The following is a 15,299-nucleotide window of genomic DNA, read 5'->3' as shown; positions in this document are numbered from 1 at the left end:
TACACTTTATATTCTTGCGCGAGTTATGTTGTTACTGTTTTATTCATTTTATATTTGATCTGGAGATTACAAAGGAAATGACCACGGAAAAATTTAATCAATATTGACATTCTTTCTGAACTTATTTGTCCATAAGAAATATCAAATATTGAAAAAAAAAACATGGGCGTGTTTCCGTTTAAACGTTGTTGCCTTTAGAAGAAAAAAAAAACGCACATTAAATTTTAAGTGTATTGAGATCAATCAAGAAAAATAAACAAGTTTTAGCTTGTCATTAATCTTTGAAGAAAATGTGTTGGTTTGTTTCATAAATTTATTAGAGCGTGTACATTTCTATTATTTACTGTGGAACACATGACACCATATTGTTTTAACCCAAGACTGATTGATATAAAGTAAATTTGGTCAATTTTTACGACGTGCCCAGCGTAGTGTAACCATCTCTACCTCCCCATGTTAAGAACAGCTTTCGGAATACCACCTAAACTCTCCATAACAAAAACAGCTTTCTAGGTTGTAGGGTGTTTATTCCGAAATCCCTTCTTAACATGAGGAGGTTGGAGTGCTTTTAATACGATGGGACACGTTGTAAAAATTGACCGTAAATTTTACATCATCATAAAAGAATTTTCTTTATTAAACATAGTTCCTCTTATTCATTTTCTTAGCTGTGCTCACATAGATTACATATCGGCATTGGATACTTGTAAATACTCTACATCTGTTTTACCACACGTCTGTAATTTAAAGTAACAACTAGTATACACAATAAGGTTCTTGTTTAATCTACACGCCAATATTTTCAAACGTAACTGAGGTATTTTTCAGATTTAAGTTATTAGTTGGAATAGTTTTAAATCAATGATAAATAATTGGCATCGGTGATCTTATGAGAATATAAATGAATAAAGTTATTATTTACAAAAATATAAAGGAAAGAGGTTTTACACAGATACTACGCAAATCAAAATCCCTTTTCTTTCGAAACATTCTTCTGTAACTGCTGAATACATGACTACGCAGATCAAAATCCCTTTTCCGTCTAAAATTCTGACTGGTCTGTTCCACTACATTTTAAACCAAATATAATATATTTCTTTGAAAAGAGTTTTAATAATATTCAGAGAAATATGTTTTGAATTTTATATCTGAATTAAAAACACTTTTTACTTTAGTAAGAAGAAGACACCTAAGACAACATATAAAATTTTAAAAAACAAACAATTTTCGAATAGGAAAGACTAATCACAACCCAATATAAAAACGCCAGCATAATCTAGGAAATATTTAGTATAATAGGGTAAAAGCCATATATTTAGATAATTTTATACACGGTAAATAAGATATTTGACATTGTTTTGAGTGAATTATATAATTAGATTAGAATTTTTATCTGCTGTCGAAACACTCTATTAATTTTCTCCCGAATCGTACGTAAATCAGTTTAAAACATTTACATTTTATAACAGTGAATCAATTGAAATATATAATTACTTATTAAAAAAGTTTTATTCTATGCATAGAAATAACAATCATTTTGTTACATTAAAAATTGAAGTAGGGGAATTTACTCGCACAGTCAGAGCTATTGTTATGATGGAATTTAATATAAAGTAAAAACTATGTATATGTATATTATTTCTATATATTTCTTACGACATGCTGTTCAAAAGGTATTTTAATATTTTTGTCATTAGAAGTCTAAGAATTGAAGTAATTTGCCTGCCTGGTTGAAACAATTTACAAAACACTATGCAGTGTACTGGTGCCGCTTAATTGCGCACAAAAAATACCATTTCCACTGTTTTAAACGAAATAGATGTTACGAAATTGAAGCCAAGTTTAAGATTGTTAGCACCCACTGAGAAATGCAATGATAATTGCGAGATATCCGTATCTTTAAAGTAGCTAACCAGGTTTAACAAATATGCTCCTAAACAGATACGTGCCTTCGATCAGAACCATAATGAATGGACCTAAGGTAATTTCGTCAGCATTTCACAAAGCGAAATTCCTTTCCAAAAACTTGGCAACAAATTCTACCCTTTGCAACTATGGCCGCCTACACCCCCGTATTTATTCCCGTGATTAAAAACACGTTGTCATTCAACCGGAAGTAGTTCATTTACTAACAAAGTTGTTTAAACGTTGCCTTACGGAGATATGCTTCCAACACCCTGGAAAACTTAATCAGTCTGTCTTATATTTAAGTATTTTGAAGATAGGTCATCCACGTCTCACTAGAATAAACAGTCTTCTTTGTGCCATGAGTAAGTTGGTGAAATCTGTTATTAATAAAGAAGTTGTCAACCACCTTAGAAAAAAACATGTAAAGAGTTTTCTGTTCTGCTAGATGTACAGCTTATGTGCTACTTATATTATCATACAAGATTAATGAAGCTCTTGACGGGGACTCCATTTCTAGTCTTTGCATAAAAGGTCTACTTCACAAGGTTGCCGCTTACGGAATAGCGTAAATGTTACTCTCAATTATTTAATCCCTTATCTCTGATGAGTTTATACGAGTAATCGTCGATATTCAGAAATCCGAAGCTTATAGTATTAACGATATTCATCAATGATGTCCCAAATCACATTCTTAGATCATTCGTACATATTTATGCGGACGACATGACCTTCTATGGCATATGTAGACACTTATAAAGTCTGCAATTGCAAAGTTCTTTTTGATTCGCAGTCTTCTCGCGGTGCAATGAGACAAACACTGGCAAGTTATGTTTCTGCATTTAAAACCAAACTCCCTCATACTAGCTCTGTGCCGCATCTGGACCTCATTGAAATTAATGTTTCTCCTCTTTGTGAAACAGCATATCCTGGCAAGCGTATGAGGCTAGCCTTCACTCCTGGTCTTAAACACATACATAGCGTCTATTACCAAGATTGATTACAAATAGTAAGATATTCTAACGCTTCAGTACGTATCTCACTGTCCATGCAATCCTCTCTCTCTATAAGAGCCACGCACGTTCTAAAATTGAGTATTGCTACCAGCTCTGATTAGGATTGGTCAGTGCGGCCTACTCTACTCGAAATCTAGTAGGTGATATCCTTTCTCATCTTTTCGAACTCTTTCCCACAGAAGAGATATTATTTACATGTCCCTGTTCTATTGTTATTTTCATTACAAGTGATCGGCTGAGTGCCAATCTATTGTTTTCTTTTGCAAAACTTTCACAAAAACACTCTACCAACAACCACTATCAACGACCCCCCCCCCAAAATTGTATTTGTTCATAAATCTAAACAGATATTTAATGTACAAAACATCTTGCTTGGAACTAGCCGCTAGTGGAAAGCTGGTCGTTTGTCAATCTTTCCGGCTGACTACAAAATGGTAGTATTGAAGTTCAATGTACACAAGTGTTTATCTTGACGCCCCTTAAATAATCAAATACTACGCAATTTCTACTATTAACAAATTTTACACCACAACCTTACGTTCATTTGCATTATGTTCGATTGGTCTTCGAAACTGGATAAATATTGACTCTTTCGTGAAAACAAAATAAAACTAAAACCTATCTTGCCTAAAACACGATATGTATATATATATATATATATATATATATATATATATGTATATATATATATGTATATACATATACATACATATATATAACTTGTATATATATAACGTATATATATATGACGTATATATATAACGTATATATATATACAACGTATATATATATATATATTTATATATATATATAACGTATATATTTATGAGTGTAAAGCTACAGAAGAGCTTCCGCGTTTCCTCCGTATAGGGTTGAAGTTGACAATTTATGGTTGTCTTAAGAGCAGTTGAATTAATATATACACTATTGAAAATATACATGTTCATTACTCGCCCAGATTCGAATAATTGGCACAAAGTTTTAAATAAATACATTACATAAGCTATGGTACGTCGGCATTTACAAAACAAAAAAAATATAGGTTGATATGCTGTAAAACATATCTAGGATAGACGCGATTTTATTTTTCATTCATTAAGACGCTCGTATAACTGTATAAGTTTCATGCAGTGTGGGATAGTTTGCCATAATAAGCTCTACTCAGCTTTTGCAGTCTAAAATATTTAGAATTATTACAGTCACTGCTTAAATAGAGAAACGGGTATATTTTTTTAATCAAAACGGACGTTGTTTTTGTTTGTTTGTTTGTTTGTTTGTTTGTGTGTTTTTTTTGGTGTTTTTCTGAAGAGGTGAAAAAAAAATAAAAATACACGCCTTTACCCAAAAAGGAAAAAGGAGTCTTGATATCCAGTTGGCAGTTCAATTATTTGTTCGTTTCCATTCACTGTGACGAACTTGTTGGTCCTGGTTCGAAAAGAAACAGTTCCTGTTCAACAGGTCTTTTTTGATATTTTGTCAACCGATAAAGACGGCAGACATTTTATTTCGCAAATAGACAGGCCAATGCTGATTAATAATTAAATTTTATGGGAGGATTTATGAGTGTGTGTGTTATCTGTCATCAGGGGTTGGATTGAAAGAGAGAGAAAGATCGTGATATAAGCGAAGAAGGGAAAGCGATAAAAATGAGACATTCTTTATGTATAAGCTTGAGAATAAATCATTTACTTACCACAGGAAATATTGTGAAAACAATCTCTTTTAATCAACTGACTTGGTTACTTGCAATATGTACTTTTAATACATTGATGAACAAGGAGAGGCTCGACTCACATATCTAGCAACAATAACCACGAATAATACTGAGATGTCCAAAAAGTTCGTTCGTGTTTTTGTTTTTGTTTTTAAATAGATATGAATTCAATTTATTTTACATGCTCGATTTGGAAATGTTGAGTATCTGCTATGTGTGGCTGTCTAACTGCAATCTTGTGCAACTACGGATACTGTGCAAGAAATTGCATATTTAAATAAAAGTGCCTCCAACATGAAAGCGGTTCCAGTGTATAAAACGTATCTTGATACTACACATTCCTCTTATTTCGCTTCTTGGTAGCGAAGGGGGACGATGAGACCATGTAACAGTAAGAGCTTGAGTTCCTGATTCATCAATCATCCAGATGAATAATAAAGAATCATCATTTATATTTGTAAACTTGTCTTCGTCGTCGTCATTACAACTGCAAAGTAAATGTGTTCTTGTCTATCATCTGTAGATTAACTTTGTGCAACACCCTTCAAGAGTTAACTGTCTGCCTCCCCACCATCATAAAAAGGTATCTCTTCTTTATTTGTGTTAGCAAGAACTGTTGCATAATACCTATCAGCTCCGTACTATAAGTTGATAAAAGAATTATTATCACAGTCGTCATTATGTACCAAATGTTAAAGCCTCTGTTATAAATGTAATCCCTATAATATAAATGTATTAGCCTTATTAAACCGTCATCTGTCAAAAGCCATATGAACACCTATCGATATATATGCTACCACGATTATTTAACAAGTAGAGTTGAATTCCTTCATGACTGAGGCATTTTTTCCTACCCCAGAGAGCCATTTTCTGGTAGCTGGATTTTCCCTACATTAAAAACCGACCTTGTGTCTAACTCTGACCTTGTAGGGTGACAAGTAAATAAGAACATTTTTTCTCTGAGCGCTATTGTGCTGATTGTCATCCTCTCTTTTCATATTCCAACGGTAGTCTGCCAACAACATGGTAGGGTGCTTGTCTCCTTTAAAACGTTTCTCTGTCACTGAAACATCCTGATAGAATCTCTTTCTTTGTTCATAACTCACACGACAAATTTCTCCGAAAAAATAAATGTGATAATTTTGCAAATACTTTACCTTATTGGACAAGAAAAATGTCCACGAAATGGATTAGATTACCTATATACTGTACAGTGTTAGTGTTGCACATATGTATCATTATATATCACCTTTAAGCGGTCAAAGAGAATAGCAATTTTACTTTCAGAATTGAACAAGTTATTTCCTGTACAGACATCCTGTACCAGCTCCTCTGTACACACATGCCATCAATCTATGTAGATTTCTGTAGTTCTCTGGTTGATATTAGAATTAAAGGCCTCGAATAAAATCAAAACTTTACTACTTGAAGGCTTATTATATACTCACTACAGCAAATATATTATTTGAAGATGAGGAATATGTAACGATATTTGATTCGTTCGAAAAGTACATTAAAAAACAACGAACACTTTAGCCAAGCCAATACAATTGTTTTTTACTTGTTTATCATAGAATTATCCCTCTCTTGCATCCCGTAAGGGTGCAATATATATTTCTTGGAAGCACGTATGTTTGATAAAAGGTGGATCATTATGAAACAACTATAGCACAATATCTGACAATTAATTACTTGAATTCAAAGTTGATGAGAACAAGCAAAAATGATTAATTTGCAACAAAATTTGCATGTAGAAGGCAATAGGTGCTTCACCCCGTGACATGTATTTTAACAAATATTTACATTTGTGAAAGTAAATTACGGTAGTTACAAAAGTAAAAAAAAAAATGTACGGTTGGATACTATAGAAAATATGTTATACTAGAATTTAAGCCCGGCGGTGCCAGGGTGTTTTGAGGTGTATGTGGAGCCAAAAAAAATAAGTGGTAATAGGAAGGCAGGCTCGAACCCAGAAGGGGCGTTGGTTTAAATAAGGGAAGACAATCGAAAGGCGAGGATGACTTCCAAAAATATCGGCGCAAAAAGCGACCCCCTGTAGAAAAGTATCAAGTTGAAATTGAAGATATTAATATTTATAGCCATTTTTTTTATATTTGTCGTCTGAAAGGTCGAACTTCCAAACGCTACTGATCTTGATAAAATTCGTCGCCTCTGTGGAAAGGCAGACATGAAACATACATACCTTTATATATTCGTAACTAAAAAACTTCGACCCATATCGATTAAAAACTTGCCCTATCCCTGAATACCATTTATGTAAAATTTCAAATGTTTATATCAGAAATTGTATGATTCATTAAGTAGAGACCGCAGGGGTCATTTTTTCATCTTTGACCCCTATTATGACCCCTACACATTTATTGTTTTGGGCTTAAATCAAGTTATTAAGTTAGATCCATGTCCACGAAACCTATATATACAATTACAAGTGTTTAGGCCCAAAATTGGCGGAGGAGTTTGGTAGAAATCTCAAACGTAAAATCGTTGAACTTAGACTCCTTCACAGCCAAATTTCTGACCGAAACCCAATCACACAGATTTTCCTAATCACTGTACCCTTGATATCAAATTTCGAGTCTGTAGACTATAAATTGACAGAGTTTTTTGTAGGGAAATGTACACAGAAACACAGACACACATACGCGTTCACTTTTATAGTTACATAGATAAATTTGTTAAACAAAAATATATACGTATACATAAATATATATGGACACAATTTTCAGTTTACTATAAACTTTTTACGCAAATATTATGCAAGAATAAATCATGTAGAATATCTGCATAAATATAATTACATGCAATAGTTAAGTAAAGATGATTATCTAATTAGAAAACCGGAGCAACTAGTAGAGAATTAATTACAATAAATGTTTAAAATAATAAACAAATTAGCTAGATCTTTTGCTAGTAAATGCAGTTCTATAACCCATATATATATATAAAAAATGTATTTTCTTTTTAAATAAATAGAAAAGAGGGGTTTAATATGAATATCAATACACACACAAAAAGGAATTCAAAGGAGTATAGAGTTATAAAAGCTTTGTGTTTGTAGCGCTAAAAAGCAAACCTTGATAAATATCTATGTTCTTCGTCATTTTTTAATCTACGTGAATTAAATAAATGCTAAAAATACGTATATATTTTAGGAGTATTTTGACAGCTGTTCGTATATGTAGTGCGATTTAGCAAATTTCCGCGGATGCAATTTCCGATATTTTTGAACTGTCTACACACACATACACACAATCGCATACCCAACCATACACACACACACACCCCACACACACGCACACACACACACATATATATATATATATATATATATATATATATATATATATATATATATATATACACGAACAAGGAGACACGACGTTGCCTGTTATTGTATTAAGATCAGCAGATATTCAATTCTTTTTAAGATTATGCCCAAACATGCACCGAGATTTTAACATACTGAAGAAACTGATTTGCATGAAGCATAAATACTTGTATATAATATAATATAATATAATATATGTGAGCAGAGGCGCCGATGTGTGTATGTATCTGAGTATGGGAGCATCCATGCCTGCGCACACGTACCCAATTTTAGCACCTTAAGGAAAATTTGATGTAAGCGGGAGCAACGCTGGTGTCTATGCATGAAGGCGCACATATGTGCATATATTTGCACGCCCGGGCGGGAATATATGTGTACATGTGAGCGTTTCTTTCAGCATATATGTGTGTACGCACGCATGTGTGTGTGCTCGCGCCCGCGACCGCTACCTAACACTCTCCAAACAATGAACAACAAAATAAAAACTAAATAAATAAACCGAATCATAGCCCTCCTCTCCCCCAAACGTAAGCGAACAACCAACAGGTCAAGACATACTTACCAAGAAATCATATCACCAACGAGACGCCAAAAACTTTAACATGAGGACTAAAATTTTAAAGTAACCACCTCCTCCTACCCCCACATATTCCCCTTTCCCCCATGTATCCCTATGCCCTCAGTCACACCAGAAATAAACTTCCCAGACTCTCCTCCACCAGTTTCTTACACTCCAAGACTGGAACATTACCGCCTCCACTCCCCCTCCCCCCATGTTCCCTTCCTCTCTTTCTTCCGCCCTCCTCGCACCCCCCCGACCTCATTCACTCTTTCATCCCGTAATAACGAACATTTCTGTAAAAGTATGAGGAAGCTAAAGACGGCAAAAAAAAAAGGCCGGGTAGCTGAAACAATAATGTAACATAACAGAAAGATATATATATATATATATATATATATATATATATATATATATATATATATACATACATGCATACTAGTGATATTATGATTCCAATATGTTTTCGATTCCGATACAATTACCTAATCTTTACTATATTTCCGATACAATAACCAATTTCTATTCCCTATACAGCCCAAATATGTACAATAAATTTTATATTTAATCCGACTATATTAAGAACACATGTCTAGTGTGCAGATATTTTGCTTTGACTTGAAAATACACTGATGGGGCGATCCATAGATTTTAGTTTGACTGGTAGTGTTTAATCAATAAATATTTATTATATTATTATTAACTAGCAACTTCTGAAGATTTTGTTTCAAACAAAACTAAATAAAAAATAGATAATTCAAGGAAGTGTTTTGGTATTGGAAAATAAATACAATTTTTTTCCAATTCCGATACCGAATCGATACCCGAAAAGATTACAAGTTTTCTGATTCCCGATTCTGATCTCGAATAATGGTCTTTGCACTACTATCTACATATATTTATATGCATACATACATATATATATATATATATATATATATATATATATATATATATATATAGTGCAAAATTTTTTTATTGATGAGTGCCAATTTTTCGATTTATGTTTCGATAAAAATATACGGTCTCCACCAACTTCTTCAGATGTTCATCCATTAGATTTTTCACAACAAAAGATATATTTATAATATGCTGGACATCGTATTCGGGTAAAAGGATTTCCACAGCCATACTTATATATATATATATATATATATATATATATATATATATATATATATATATATATAAATATATATATATATATATATATATATATATATATATATATATATATATAGCCTGGTTGGAATATACGCATAATGATGACATTTTGGTTAATACACATGTGGTATTTATTATTATATTATCTTGGATGCAATATATATTAATGGGTGAACATAAAAAAATTAATCATACGCAATACCCGAGAAAGAAAACTGTAACGTTTCGCTTAAAATTAACTTTTTACTTGGCGTTAATGCGTGAACTATGAAGACGTGTTTGCGTCAATGATTTAATTGAAAAACATGAACAACTAGTTATTACGTTACGCATGGATATTCGTAATGTCGTCGTTCATACTTCACGGGCAAATTCCATTTTATTTAATTTTCACATTTTGCACCGATTTTTTCCCGGATAAAGTACAAAAATAAAGTATCGAATGAATTCGAATACCAATATATTAGGTTTCCTATCTGGATTCCAAAAACTGACAGTGGAGTCTTTTAGACATTTTTAACAGATGTAAATACATTCATATATATAGAAAGAAATATGTGTTTAATAACACCTTTTTACGCAAACATTACTTATATATATATGTACATATATAAATTATATAATTATCATGTAGAATATCTGCATGAATATAATTAGAGATAATAGTTTACTAAAGATAACAATCACATAAGAAAACGAACAACAGTCTAATGGGGAATTAATTAAAATGAATGCTTACAAGAATATACAAATATTCTAGATCTTTTGCAGATGAGTATAACAAAGTTGTGTTTTCTTTTTAAAACAATAGAAAAAATGGGGTGTAATATGGATATCAGTACGGAAAAAAATCATCGGAGTATACATATATATATATATATATATATATATATATATATATATATATATATATGGCCATGCGCATATATGTACTTATTTATAAGGATATATATTTATACACATATATATACATATATACATATTACATATGTATATATCTATACATATATACATATATATATATTCATACAAATATATGGCATATGCATATTTATACATCTACTCATACATATATAAGTATATACACACATATATATATATATATATATATAAATGTGAATACATGTGTACATAGGCATATATACATATATACATAATATATATGCATATACATATATTTATTTCATTTTAATTGATTGATTAATTGTTGTTTTTTTCTGATGAGGTAAGGGCAAAATAGAATAATGTACATATATATATATAAATATATATATATATATATATAAATATATATATATATATATATAAATTTGTTTTAAATGGATGTGTTTTTTTAACATATATTCTTATACTATTCATTTATAAGGCATTGTGTTGATTTTTCCGTATAAAACAAATACGGCTTTTAAGGGAAGCGCTGTGTAAAACTCATATAACTTGACACCTGTTTGCTAATATCACATTAAATGCCATGCAATCACTGATTTCCGTAATCTCTACTAGGAATCATTTTGTCAGTCAATGGTATTTACATATGCCCCTGAGTCTAGTGATAAGAGAGGAAAATACATTAACTCAGACAAGACAAACCTTCCAACACGGGTTTTGCCGAGTTTTGATGTTGGACACCAAAGGAAAGTCACTAACCATGATAGTTTTTCAAGTTATTATTGTTTTGAGAAAAATGTCAGGGAACCGACTGAAAGTAAATACAAAATCAAACATATTCTTACCGTAAGTAACGTTAATTTAAGTTGTTAGCTGTCGAACAGATATCACCAAAAATAAGAAAATAATAAACAAGAACAACTCCTACTAAACTAAGGTCATTTATTAGAAATAGCTCCCAAAGCAATTTAAGTCTATGATTTGTAGATATATAGGTTGAAGGTGGATCACTAATAGTTCTATATTTGTAGTCAATAAGAAGATATAATTAAAACAGAACATGTATAGTTATTTCATGTATGCATATAATAATATATACGTTTACATATCAACTTATTTTCTGTATTTACTTCAAAAGTGGTCAATACAAAATATATTTTTATGATATATCAGCTACGCATAAGCAAGTGCGTTTCATCCCGCTTTAGTATTATCAGCTTAAGTAAATTTGTCGTTCTAAAATAGCAATAAACCTTACTGAGTCGTCTCTGCTATGCATTTTATTCAAGAAAAAAAGATAACACTTAATATTTTGCAAAAATATATATGTTTACATAGATATTATAGTGACATTGGTGAGTGAATGTTGGTTGATGATATTATCAGTTACACAATAGTAATAAACTCACTATTCACATTAACAAGTGAATGCGTTCGCTAATTATGTAGCAAATCTCTTACTATAACATGAAGGTGATCAGCTTGTAGTGGTAACAAAAGTAGCCACACATTTATGATAAACTGTCGTTAAACACATGTAAATAACTCGTATAACTCATATAAGTCTTACATTTTAAGCGGAGTTATTCTTTTATTCTTGGCGGCTGAATTTGTATCATACTATACCTTCCCAAAGATGACGGAAGATGGTTGAATTATTTAATTACATAATAGATATTATATAATTAATAAAGACATGGTCTTATGTCTAAAATACATAACATTCATCATATATATATATATATATATATATATATATATATATATAAATTTCGATTAACTCACATCCAATTAGTGAAGACACGACACACATTTCTTAAATTGAATAGCAATATAGCATTGGCATTAGTTTTGTGGGAGTTTCTTCAGATTTTAAGACAGGAAATATTACGTTTATCATTGCTACGTTTAACACGATGCTTATATATATATATATATATATATATATATATATATATATATATATACATATATATATATATATATATATATATATATATATATATTTATATTTTTGCTATTCTATGTTCAGAGTAAATACACCCGATTTCTAATATTTGCTCCACAATAAATGATAGGGCACTTTAGGCTGATAAAAGATCAATACATATTGCGACGTAATATCCACTTGAAATGTTGTATTAATTATTTAGTAGGTTTAACAAATTATATTTGATGAATACTGCATGTTTTAATCTGCTTTCAATCTGCATAGAATTGTGCATATTAGGAACATGCACGATATGAAGACACCGTAATTTCTATGTAATAAACACTGGAGATATTAGATTAAGACTTGTCTAGGTGATACTTTATGAAAAATTGTATATGAACAACTTACTAATAAATGTTCTAATATATACATATATATATATTGTATATATATATTGTATATATATATACATCTATTGTATAAATATATATGCATATATGTATGTATGTATATATATTTATATATATATATATATATATATATATAAATATATATACATACATACATATATATATATTAGCAAAACTTTCCTAAATAGTTTATATATATTTTTCATAAAGTATTACCTCGTTTCGTCTTAATCTAATGTAATATATATATATATATATATATATATATATATATATATATATATATATATATATACACACATATATATATATGTGTGTGTGTGTGTGTGTGTGTGAAGGAGTTTATTTAAAACATGCAATAGTCAGTAAGGCTAACTCATGGCACATTGTATATTAAAAATAAAATGTATTTAACAAATAATTTGTGGTAGAATATACAAGTACACATTAAGTATCTCTTTATATATATATATATATATATATATATATATATATATATATATATATATATATATATATATATAGTCTTTGAAGTTTTTAACATTTGAAACCACACAAAAAATTATTTTTTATCATTCATTAAAAAAAACATCTAGTCAGTAAGTCATTTAATCACCTGCAATCACTGCATCAACTCTCAAATTTACTATAATACCAATTTTTATATTTTTTAAGGGATCATCAGTTGTTTACCATGAAACACTGTTTCGGGGATTTAAAAACAAAACAGTGTATTACATCATGGCTCCCCAGCAGTGTTGATCAAACACCACCACCCTTAATCTTAGGAAGAAGACTAGTTACAAAAAAAATTTTTTCCCAATTTCCTATTCTTAATTGTAATTACTAACCTTTTCATAGTATAAAAATGAATTTCTTACCTGTGCGATTCATCAATTTCCACATTTAAAATGGATACATTTTTTAATTTTTTAATTTATCAGTCTTGTATTTATAAGATTTGGATTAATCCATTTAACTACTTATCACCCCCACTATAGTTAGTAGTTTGTATATTTACATTCTTATTTATTTAAAATTAGATATATAAAGGTTAAAAATATTTTATTTTTTACATATATACATTTTTTTTTTTTTTTTTTTAACTATATAAATTTATTATATGTAATTATAAATACATTTATACATTGCTAATATAGTTTTGGATTTCCTTTATCAATATAATCTGGTTTATCTTAAACGATTCAAAAGCATCAGGATAACGAACAAATGCTTTATTTAACTGTTTAAATATTTTATTTTTATCTCCACCTTGTTTTATCATCCTTATTACTAAGCTAGAAACTGGTGGTATAAAATCTGTTAATTTTAGAGTAACGCGAGCTATTCTCAAAAACTCTGACATAATGGTTCCATAAAACACAAAAACGGGGCAGGTGCTATCCTTATGGGGCATACGTACTATTTTAAAGGGGAAAGCGTTTCTTTTATCAAATATTTTATAAAGAAAAATTCCATCCTCAATTTTTATATCTAAATCCAGAAATGTAGCCTGTTGTCCTCTATGTTCACAATTTAATTTTAGTTCGTTTGGATATATAAGATGTTTATTTTTTTCGAATTCATCATTATCGTTTATGCATATAAGGTCATCTATAAATCTCCTACACCCATGAAAGTTATATGTTTTAGATATATCTGTTTTTAATAATGATGACATATATATATATATATATATATATATATATATATATATATAAACCCACACTTAAATTGTGCAGCGATAAGTGTGTCGCCCTAACGAAAACAACACAACAGCCTTAAATAAAGACATTTATTGGAAATCAATTCAGGTTACCTTTTTATGTAGTAGACCACAAATGCATCCAAATTTGTTATTTCGTGTAGCCGTATTAATAAATTAGAATTTCCTCTTAAAGCTAATATCTTTGTAATGCCAACTGTGTATACGGCTACGATTTCTACTAAAGAAAATAAAAATATTGGGAAATATAACAGTACTAGAAACGCATTCTTATGATCGATTCTCCCGTCACGAATATTTATTTGAAACCCCAAACCACGAAAGAAAACGCCGCTATTTACATATTTTAAAGAGTAAAAAAAAAAAATAATAATAATAATAAATATCAACAATTGTAAAACGGAAATTTAAAAGAAAATCTTAAATATTCCTATGTTGTTTTAATTCACCCTTCTATTTACGTCGATATGAGAAATTGTTCATCTCGCTGCTCAATTCCCCATACTATAAGGGTGCGCAATTTAATTAAAAATATTTCCTAATTTGCTGTCTAGGGTTTGTATTACTGTACACATAGATTCGAAATGTTGTCAAAAACAAATATATAACAAATAAATGTTATCAAAGGCAATATA

The 15,299-nt window shown here is 30.1% G+C and overlaps 1 protein-coding gene across 2 annotated transcripts in view; it reads left to right on the top strand.

Annotated features, from left to right (window-relative positions):
• LOC145284803 (homeobox protein Hox-C5-like) overlaps positions 1–15,299 on the top strand; it is a 1,273,673-nt gene that overhangs the window by 829,461 nt on the left and 428,913 nt on the right. The gene's annotated exons all lie outside the window — the stretch shown is intronic.

Source organism: Euprymna scolopes, chromosome 9 (genome assembly GCF_053919585.1).
Source record: "Euprymna scolopes isolate OS-2025 chromosome 9, ASM5391958v1, whole genome shotgun sequence".
Classification (NCBI taxonomy): domain Eukaryota; kingdom Metazoa; phylum Mollusca; class Cephalopoda; order Sepiida; family Sepiolidae; genus Euprymna; species Euprymna scolopes.
This window is presented reverse-complemented; position numbering and strand designations above follow the sequence as displayed.